Source organism: Aquarana catesbeiana, linkage group LG13, assembly GCF_042186555.1.
Source record: "Aquarana catesbeiana isolate 2022-GZ linkage group LG13, ASM4218655v1, whole genome shotgun sequence".
NCBI lineage: Eukaryota > Metazoa > Chordata > Amphibia > Anura > Ranidae > Aquarana > Aquarana catesbeiana.
The window spans coordinates 29265945-29277444 of record NC_133336.1 but is presented as its reverse complement, the minus strand read 5'-3'; the positions used below and the strand labels follow the sequence as shown (position 1 = coordinate 29277444).

Below are 11500 nucleotides of genomic sequence, written 5' to 3'. Positions count from 1 at the left end.
AAGGCATATGAACAAGCCACAGCCTTTAGGTCAGGGGTCTCCAAACTTTCTAAACAAAGGGCCATTTTATTGTCCTTCAGACTTTAGGGGGCCGGATTGTGTTCAACGGGAGTGGAATTTTTTCTGGCATCATTGGGAGTAAACATCACCACATTTGGTTTTGGGGGAGGAACAGTGCCCCATCCTTGGTGTCATTGGGAGAAATAGTGCCTCATTGTTGGTGTCATTGGGAGAAATGGTGCCCCATTGTTGGTGCCAGTGGTAGAAATGTGTCAGGGCTGGGCTCAGCCCTTCCTTCTCTGAGCTGGCCACTCAGCTGTTGGCTAATTGCCAACTTCTATCTCTCCACAGTTACTCACCTGTTGATGATATCCTGCTTGTCCGTCCTGCCTACTTAAGCCGTCCAGTCCAAAGGAGCTCTGCCTTCGCCTTGGTCAACATCACAAGAAACTATCTCCTGTGATCTTGTTCAAGACTTGCTTTGCTATCATCCCTTCTGGCTCCAGATCCTACTTGCTGTTCCACTACATTGATCCATGACTTCTGGCTTTTCTGACAATCCGTTCCGGTTACTAAACATTGGCTATGTTTTGACTACGTTCGTTCTTTTTACTTTTAATATTAAACAAGTGTGATTTAACTGTACTTCTGACTCAGCCTGATTTCATGGTTTCTGACAAAATGGTGCCCTATTGGTGTCATTGGAAGAAACGGTGCCCCATTGTGGATGTCAGTGGGAGAAATGGGGCCCATTGTTTGTGTCATTGGGAGAAATGGTGCCCCATTGTTGGTGTCATTGGGAGAAATTGTTCCCCATTGTTGGTGTCATTGGGAGAAATGGTGCCCCATTGTGGGTGTCAGTGGGAGAAATGGTGCCCCATTGTGGGTGTCAGTGGGAGAAATGGTGCCCCATTGCTGGTGTCAGTGGGATAAATGGAACCCCATAGTTGGTGTAATTGGGAGGAATAGTGCCCCATCATTGGTGTAATTGGGAAAAATGGTGCCCTATTGTTGGTGTCATTGGGAGGAATAGTGCCCCATCATTGGTGTAATTGGGAAAAATGGTGCCCTATTGTTGGTGTCATTGGGAGGAATAGTGCCCCATCATTGGTGTAATTGGGAAAAATGGTGACCCATTGTTGGTGTCATTGCATTGTGAGGAATAGTGCCCTGTTGTTGGTGTCATGGGGAGAAATGGTGCCCCATTGTTAGTGTCAGTTGGCAGAATAGTATCTGGTATCAGTGAGAAGAATAGTACCCCAAGGGCCAGATAATGGCATGCAAAGGGCCGCAGTTTAGAGACCCCTGCTTTAGGTGAACAGTCGGGGGGCTGGAAGAAAATGCAGCTTATTTTTACTGCCCCCCCCCCCCCCCCCAGCTGCCTGTGTCAAGGAGGCCCAAGGGTAGTTTTCTTTAATTTCTCCCGAAGTTCAGCTTTTAAGAATGAGAGTTAGATTGATGAGAAAAGTATTTTTGCAGCTAGAAAAAAAAAAATATAGGAAAAAATAATAAAAACACGTTTCAAAATGTATATTCCATGCTGTCCTTACCCGACCTGCTGCGTCTGCTAGTGTTACATTGTAACTACATATTTCAAACCGCTTTCCCAGCACACACAGAGGATGCTTTGCAGAATTATAGCCTCCTGTCTTTTTTTCTTTTTTTTTTTTCCTCCTGGATTCCACCATTGTTGTCTGAAAAAAGGGGGGGGAGCCCTGCTTGTACGCTGCTCAGCATCCTTTGAGGAAATTCATTTAAGCAATCAATACCCCTGTGCAGCTGTGGCACTCCACCCCTTCCTCCCCTTCCTCAGCCCAGCAGGGCTATGTATGGGTGCTATGCTGGCTGCTATAGGGCATGCATCTGCTGCAGATGTGGCTGCTGTGACCTCAGCACTGCGGTCAGCTCCTTCCTCCATGCAGCCTGCAGATGACATGGTACCTTCTGCTGAGCAACTAGTATGTGGCTGCTGCTACTTACACCTGCCTGATCAGCCGGATCACAGAGCAATGTGCCAGCAAGATTGCAATCACCGCTGCCTTCACCTAGACATTTAATTTGCATTGATTTCTATTCTTATTTCTTTTTCTCCTTTTTTTACCTCTCCTGACAATGGAGCCAGGACCTCTAAGGCTAAGTGCCAGCACTGAATTTAGCAAAGTGAGAAAAAGGTAGGTGTGCACTTGTGCAGCGGGGCACACACATCCCGTTGACCTCCCCGATGCGTGTGTGAATGGCAGATGGGTGGCACCAGAGGAAAATCAACTGCTTTGCATGGTCTTCCCATTTCATCTTTGCCTACTTATATTCCTAACTGGTTTTGCCTGTAGTGTGCACTGCTGAGTCTGGCTTTTTCCCTTTTTTTTTTTTTTTTTTTTTTGCTGCAGTTGGCAGTGCCCATGTTGGCACCAATGGATGCAGAGAGCCATTCTGGCACTGCCCCCCCTTGGCTATGGGGCTGCAGTGAGATTAGTACAGTGTGTGCCAGGTTCACAGGTTCACCTCCGCGGGGCTTGGTGAGGCTGGTGGTTGGCATAGGCAAGAGGGCAGTTTTGGCCGGAGTGGATTGGCAACTAGGGTGGCTCACGAGTGCTGTAAATTCACCCTTGGAAAGAGTGTGTGATAGACATATACATATATATATATACACATATATACATATATATGTATATGTCTAACAATTTTTAAGTCACTGACTTCACTATGTGTGTGTGTGTGTTTTATATATATATATATATATATATATATATATATATATATATATATATATATATATTTATATATATATATATATATATATATCATTTTTTTTTTCTGACGTCACTGTGTGTGTTTTTTTTATATATATTTATATTTATTTATTAAGTGAAGTACAATTTTACTGACATATCTCACCTTCAAAATTTGACTGCAGTGTATGTGTATATAAGAAAAAATAAATTTATATATATATATATATATATATATATATATATATATATATATATATATTGGACGATTAAATTATTATTCATTTCAAAAAATGTGCCAGAGAAAAAGTGTTCAGATTAGCGTACATACAATTTAGCCAGAAGTGAAGAGTGTCGGCTATGTAACCTCAGAGTAAGATGATTCTACAATTGGTCATATTTCAGCATGGTATGTGAGCGTTGTTGCAGAATCCGGATGCTGTGTCATCCAGAAAAAAAAAGAGAGGAAACAATTCATTATGTGAATTATATAGACAGTAAAATAAAAAAAAAGAGGTTTCATTATAATACATCTGGAATGTATACACACCAGACCCACCAATATTCATCCCCCCCCCCCCCCGTTGATGATAAGACTTCCATGCATTCCATCATTACATATACAGGATGTGTCTTAGGGCTACAAAAACATCCTAATTCTAGCTGCAGTAGATTTGGTGATTTTTTTTTTTTTTTAGATTTTTTCTATTTGTATAAACTCCTTTGCTAATTAATTATTTTTATTTATGTTTTTTTGGTGGGTCTAAAGAGAATGTTTTGGTCCATAGAAACTGACTATAAATGCAGTGATTTGTGTTAAATGGTGCATCCATTAGCTAGCTGTGATTCATTCATTCAAAAAAAAAAAAAAAAATAAGGATCTCATTTTGTTCTTCCTCTCTGTAACATTTTAAAAAAAAATAAAATTCAACAATATATTTATTTTCTTTGATATGATATGAATTTGTCATACATAAATTGAATTTAATTAGTTGATTGAAATTACTTTTTCCAAGCAAGTCATTAGTGTGCTGATTAGATATCCAGGAGAAGGACGTACTATGTGGAATCATGTCTGTTGGTGTGAAATAATAAAACGGTTTTAGAATGTAATAGGGTGGTGCAGTTTGCCTGGTGACAGCTAGGGGTCACTCCTGTGATGGTGGAAGCCAAACTGGCAGCGCTCTGTATTCTGATGCATAATCTGGGTGAATTACATATTTCATTGCATACAGGTACAACCGACTGCTAGCTGTTTAGGGATGAAAAGCCTCAGCATGCCTTGCCAGCATCTGGCACTTGTAGTTCTTCAGGAACAGGAGGTGCATATGGCACGCACCAGTCAGCTTTAGGCGAACGCATAGTGTCTTTTCAGCAAGTATCTGTGTTATTATTGCATGTTTAACTTTTTAACTAATTTTTTATGTGACTTTTAAATTTTACATAGTTATATTTTTATATTTTCTTGTTATTGAATTAAATATAGAGATTTATAGATTGACCACTAGATGGTGCTATATGCTTTATTGCAGTTACTCCCTCATTCTGCTTTACAGCTGTTGAGACTGATAGACTTGCATTGCGAGATGGAGCAGGAAAGCACAATTTTTGTATAGTGCTGCAAAGCTGGAAGCAGAGCCTGCATATGTAATGAGCAAATATGGTCGCCCCATGGACATATATCATTACAAACTATCCATTGAACATATATATATATATATATATATATATATATATATATATATATATATATATATATATTTTTTTTTTTAAAACATTTTTTTTTTTAAAGAAACCTGGTACAAGTGAGCAAAATATCTAACAACCTGACCACTGTATAATACCGATATATACAAAATTAGGAACACAGGTCATAGGGAATACCGGAGATACAAGGAGGGGGGCATAGGCGTGCGCACAGGGTGTGCCAGGTGTGCCTGGGCACACCCTAATCACCCTGTGCTGGGCAGATTCCCCCTGCTGCTTGGCTGCAGAGAAATGGACTGGGGAATCTCTGTGCCCAGTCCCTTTCTTTGTCTCAAAAGTGAAACATCAGGGGCCTGTTTAGACCCCTGATACTTCACCAAAGCCTCCAATGGGGCCCCTAAAAAGATTGTAACAAACAATAATAAAAATGATTGTATAAAAATATTATGAAAAATAATTCAATTGTAAAAATGTAATAAAAAAAGAAACTACTGAACCAACCTCTGCCCTATTGACATCGTCCACTGCTCTACCGATGCTGTCCATTGTCCTACTGCCATATATATTATATATATATATATATATATATATATATATACACGCACAAGTGTGTTAGAGCTTTGGGGTGCACGCCCTAATGCAATAGGCTGCGCCCACCTATGGAGGGGGGGGGGACCAGGATTGGGGTCAGGAACAAGGGCAGCAGATATAAGGCAGCTGCGTCCAGGGTACAGGATGCAAGAGTAGATCAGGAGCAGGATAAATGGCAAACAGTATCTGACTAGCAAAGCAAAGCAAAGCACTGATTTGAAATATAATGTCAGAGAAGGGACTAAATACCTTCCCAGCAGCCAACATTAGGTGGAGACTTATAACTAAAAACTACTAGCTGCTGGAAGACGCCTGCTGATGGACACTGAAATTAAAATTATAAATTACACAACTACGCCCCTTCCTAACCAATGAAACCGCAAAGCTCCTGATTCACTCCCTGGTTATCTCTCACCTCGACTACTGCAACTCCCTCCTCATTGGACTTACCTTTAAATAGACTATCCCCCCTTCAGTCCATCATGAATGCTGCAGCCAGACTCATCCACCTTACAAACCGCTCAGCGTCTGCTACCCCTCTCTGCCAATCCCTCCATTGGCTTCCACACGCCCAACAAATTAAATTCAAAATACTAACAATAAGTCACAAAGCCATCCACAACTCTGCCCCCAGCTACATCACTAGCCTAGTCTCAAAATACCAACCTAATCGCCCTCTCCGTTCCTCCCAAGACCCCCTCTAGCTCCCTCATCGCCTCCTCCCATATCCGTCTCCAGGACTTCTCCCGAGCCTCTCCCATCCTCTGGAATACCCTACCCCAATCTGTCAGACTATCTGCAAAGCTATCTACTTTTAGGCGATCCCTGGAAACCTTTCTCTTCGGAGAAGCCTATCCTGCCTCCATCTAACAACTGTGCTTTTATTTTCTTCATCAGCTCATCCCCCACAGTTATTACCCTTCGTATAACTTGACCCTCCCTCCTAGATTGTAAGCTCTAGTAAGCAGGGTCCTCTGATTCCTCCTGTATCAAATTGTATTGTAATTGTACTGTCTGCCCTAATGTTGTAAAGCGCTGCGCAAACTGTCGGCGCTATATAAATCCTGTATTATAATATTATTAATAATAAGGCCTCATACACACGGATGTTTTAAAAAACAGGCTGTAAAGCTAGTAACAACGCCTGGAAAAAAAGAAGCAATTTTATTAGCGTTTTGATTTGGCGTCAATGCGCGTTTAACGTCGTTAGCGCTAAGGCACATTTTTTTTTTTTTAAAAACATCCCTCTGCTATTTTCCACTCCCAAATTACCCACATAAACATTTTTACAGTTTAAAAATGCTGACGCTAAAAAACGTCGGTATAGCGCTAATGCTCGTTTTTGAGCTTTTTTCGGCGTCAAAACAGCTCTGGCGCTGGAGCCTCAGAACGCGCTGGTCCTTGTTTTTTTTTTGTGGAGCTTAAAAACGACCATGCCTGTTACAGCTCAAAAACGCCATGGTGTGTATGAGCCCGTTGAATAACATGGAGTGGCGTTCTTAAAGCGGGGTGCCACTCAAATTTTTGACTTAATCTTACCCCCTTCAGTTAGATGTTCAAATGCCGCACGAAAACATTTTTTATCGCTGTAATTACCTTTATATTGTACTCTATTGTGGCACTTCCTGTCTCTCCTTCCATGGGAGTAGGCGTGTTTATTGCCTTTCCCCGGCGCCGCACTGTCTCCTGGGAGCTTAGTGTCAGGCTTCCCAAGATTCAGTGCGGAAACAATGATCATGCGCGTGAACAAGCTGTGAATGAACAGTATTCACCGCATCCTGAAAATCAATGCTTGTGGGCTTCACATGCCCACAAGCAAGATGGAAACAGCCAGCATCACATTTTTAAAGTTATTCTTCAGTACGAAAACAGACAGAGGCGGAAATATAATAACCAAACTGTGAGTATTATTTTGGGGTTAGCAAAGTGTCTCAATGACCTTAAAAAAATAAGATTGGTCGCCGGACTCCCGCTTTAAGCAGCAAAAAAAGCTCAAAAAAACTGCTGTTAAAACGTCTGTGTGTATGAGGCCTAACCCTCCGCCCAGGGAACCACAGTGCCACCAGCGGGTGATCCAGGTCCTCACACACCCTCTTTTTTTTTTTTTTTTAAACTTAAAGCGGAGTTCCACGCAAAAATGGAACTTCCGCTTTTCGGAACCCTCCCCCCCTCCGGTGTCACATTTGGCACCTTTCAGGGGGGAGGGGGGTGCAGATACCTGTCTAAGACAGGTATTTGCACCCACTTCCGGCATAGACTCCCATGGGAGTCTACGCCCCTTCCCGTCCCCACCGCGCTGTCTCCTGGGAAACACACAGCTCCCAGGAGAGAGCGGGGACCACTTGGGACGCGCAGCGCGACTCGCGCATGCGCAGTAGGGAACCGGGAAGTGAAGCCGCAACGCTTCACTTCCTGATTCCCTCACCGAGGATGGCGGCGGCAGCTGCCGAGAACCGAGCGGGTTCTCTGCGTCGCCTGCCGACATCGCTGGACCCTGGGACAGGTAAGTGGCCATGTATTAAAAGTTAGCAGCTGCAGTATTTGTAGCTGCTGGCTTTTAATATTTTTTTTGGCGGTGTGGGTGGACCCCCGCTTTAACATTTTTATTAGGTTTTTGACAGAATAATTCCCAACAAAAATGATTACAATTATTTGGTATTGCTCAGGGCAATACCTTTTTTTCTGAAACAATAGGTGCTGGAACTTAACCACGGCCCCACAAAACCCCTCCCCCTACACACACCCTCCAAATCACATCAAATAGTGGGTGTGTTCAGTCAAATTTCACGAAAACAGTAGGAGGGTCTTAAAGGGGCATTAAATACCAGGATTGCATTACACACAGAGTGCAGAGCTGTCACTTGTAAACACAGAAGCCAGACTTCTGAGTTTACAAGTGATTGTGGTGAGCAGGCACCCCTGAAAACGGTCTGAGCCAGAGGTGGTGGAACTGAGTTCCACCAAGTTCCCCCTGGAAAAAAAGCCCTGGTATTTTTCTTTCAGGGGGAATTGCTTATCATGTTGCATAGATCAATATGTAAGTATTAAGAAATGAATAATAAGAAGTTATAATGGTAACGTACACTATCTGAAATTCGATAACCTACTACCGCCGACCCCAAGTGGGATCAAACTGTAAGGCCCCATTCACGTCTGAGCGTCTTGTAGCTTGAAGCCTGAAGCTTCAAAACGCTGGAGGGGGAAAAAAAATCAAATATTCTCTATGGAGATATTTCATATCTCCACTCCAAAACGCCTGAAGCTAGAAGCTCCAAAACGCCTGAAGCTCAAACAAGTTCTGGAACTTTTTTTTTAGGCAGATTACAGGCGTTTTTCTGCTTTTTACATTGGTGACCTTTTGACCTGTACAAAAACGCGGCAAAAACGCATCAAAAATCACGGCAAAATCGCGCGCCTTTCTGCCTGAAAACGCTACGTTCAGGTGTGAATGGGACCTAAGCGGGTTCTGGTTAGCAAGTACTTAATATATTAGGGATGAGAAGAAGAAGAAGGGTCTTTATGATATTCATTATCTTGGTGTATCATATAACTCTTATTCTTTAGGTATTTAGAGGCTCTCGGGGTTGTTTATCCATGCTTGCCATTTTTTTTTTTAAATTAATGATAGAAAATGTTTTGAATGCTAACATCAATTCGTAAAACAATGTAGCAGCGCTAATAAATGTATAAATATATAAATTGAATAAGTCCAAAAAAACAATATGATGTGTCTGAAGTAAACAGTTGAATGTGACTGGAGACACAATCCAAAAATGCACATATGTGAGTGCTGACCACAAGACCTCTTGACGACAGTGCACCACCACCACATAGATATGGGCTTACCAGAAGGCAAGCTAAAAGGGAGCCACCAGGGTTTAGTATAATGCCCCGTACACACGGTCGGACTTTGTTCGGACATTCCGACAACAAAATTCTAGGATTTTTTCCGACGGATGTTGGCTCAAACTTGTCTTGCATACACACGGTCACACAAAGTTGTCGGAAAATCCGATCGTTTTAAACGCGGTGACGTAAAACATGTACGTCGGGACTATAAACGGGGCAGTGGCCAATAGCTTTCATCTCTTTATTTATTCTGAGCATGCGTGGCACTTTGTCCGTCGGATTTGTGTACACACGATCGGAATTTCCGACAACGGATTTTGTTGTCGGAAAATTTTATCTCCTGCTCTCCAACTTTGTGTGTCGGAAAATCCGATGGAAAATGTCCGATGGAGCCCACACACGGTCGGAATTTCCGACAACACGCTCCGATCGGACATTTTCCATCGGAAAATCCGACCGTGTGTACGGGGCATAAGTATTGCCCAAAAGATAAAGGAGAGAACTCCATAGTGTAGACCAGCCTTTCTCAACCTTTTTAACACAGAGGAACCCTTGAAATAGTTCTCCGGTCTTGAGGAACCCCTGCTAAAAATTTGAACTCTACAACTCAAGATACATTACTGTGATGGTTAGTGAGAGGAATGGTCCTTACACTTGTGGTCATTGGGAAGAATTACCTCCTTACAGATAACTAAACAGATCAATGGTGGCAGTGGGAACTTATCTGAGAGGCGGAAATTTGCCAATGCTGAAGGAACCCCCTAGCAACCTCTGGAGGGAACTCTAGGGTTCCACGGAACCCTGGTTGAGAATCACTGGTGTAGACTGTACCACAATGCGATTTATTAAAATAAATGTAGTACACTTACATTGTGAGGATAAAAACACATATAAAAACGGCCGGCCAGCAAGCGAAACACCTGTCACTGAGAAGCGCGATGACGTCAGTACGTCCACCTCCCAAAAGGATATGTGTTACTATTTTTTTTAGAACAATCTATACATCTAGATTTAATCCTAATAATGCCGTTGCAGGTGTCGGTTCTGTCAGGGCCATCTTTAATATTGATTGGACCCTGGGCAAACATTTTTCTTGCCCAGCCCCCCCAAATCCACTTTTTAGGCAGTATAGGCTCATAGGGCAGCTGCTTTGGGCCCCACAACAATGACTGGGCCTGGGGCAGCTGCCCCTTTTGCCCTGCCTTAAAGACAGCCCTGCCTGTGATATCTGCAATAAAAGACGAAACAGAGTTCCAAAGACTTGATAGGTTCTTGCATGCCCAAAGAGTGTGGTGAAGGTTTCCTACTAGTTCCTTATGCCGCTTACACACGGTCGGGCTTTTCGACAACAAAGGTCCAATGGACTTTTGACTGAGTTACATCGGACTTTCTAATGACCGGACTTGCCTACACACGATCACGCCAAAGTCCGACGGATTTGTACGTGATGACGTACGACCGGACTAAAAAAAGGAAGTTGATAGCCAGTAGCCAATAGCTGCCCTAGCGTCGGTTTTTGTCCGTCGGACTAGCATACAGACGAGCGGATTTTTCGACCGGACTCGAGTCCGTCGGAATGATTTGAAGCATGTTCCAAATCTAAAGTCCGTCAGATTTTCGTCCGAAAAGGTCCGCTGCAGGTCCGATGAAGCCCACACACGGTCGAAAAGTCCGCTCGTGTGTGTATGCTGCATCACATCTCCAGCAGATTGGGGAGGTGGAAAGGGTATATTTTTGATAATCTATAAGGTGTCAGGTACCATCTGTTAAGAATTTCCCTTCCGCTATGTTCTTGAAGTGTGATGGTCGGCATTTATATCTTTGGTAGCCTTGTTTGGTTAACTCTTTTGCTGATTGACGTATTTTACAATAATCTATTATTCTTGAAGGCTATTTTAGTGTACAAATTTTCCCTTTTTGGTTTTAGATGTTTCCATGCTATTAGTCGATTTAATAGAAAGGAGGTTTGGTATCATTACTTTTTTGGGTATTACGTGTTTTGCCGTAGAAAGGGCGAATAGATCATGGCCTGTAGTGGTTTCTTTTTCAATATCTAACCCTAATTTATGATTAGGAGAGGTAAACCAAAATTGAATTTGGTCTAATATCGCTGCATAATTTTAATTTTTAATGTCTGGTAGTCCCATTCCTCCTAGGTCAGGGACGCACCGGACCCCCTGCTGTGGGCTGAGGCCACAGCTACCCCTGTTTCCCCGAAAATAAGACCTAGCGTGATTGTCGGTGATGGATGCAATGTAAGCCCTACCCCCTCAAATAAGCGCTAGTTAAAGTCCTTGTAGGTCATATTTTCGGGGGAAACAGGGTAGGGCTTATTTGGGGGGTAGGGCTTATATTGCAGCCATCACCGACAATCACACTAGGTCTTATTTTCGGGGAAACAGGGTAGTGTGAACCCGGCCTTAGACCACAAGTGTAAACTATCCCTTAAAGTGGTTGTAAACCTCAGACATGAAATATGAGCAAAGCATATCCCTCTATAGTGTGTACTTGTCTCCGTTCAGAGCACTAAGTGCCATTTCTGCCTGGTACCTCATTCCTCTGTTATCAGCATGAGTTACTCCTGACAAGTTTTCCTGACACCAACTAAAAAAAAAAATAAAAAG

At 42.8% G+C, this 11500-nt stretch overlaps 1 protein-coding gene across 1 annotated transcript in view; it reads left to right on the top strand.

Moving 5' to 3' along the window:
- Positions 1-1866: 1866 nt before the first annotated feature.
- The window catches only part of TRAF3 (TNF receptor associated factor 3), a 158448-nt gene continuing 148814 nt past the window's right edge, over positions 1867-11500 (top strand). Inside the window, exon 1 of the mRNA XM_073609352.1 lies at positions 1867-2171. The gene's annotated coding sequence lies outside the window, so the exon portion shown is untranslated. The remainder of the gene's footprint in view (positions 2172-11500) is intronic.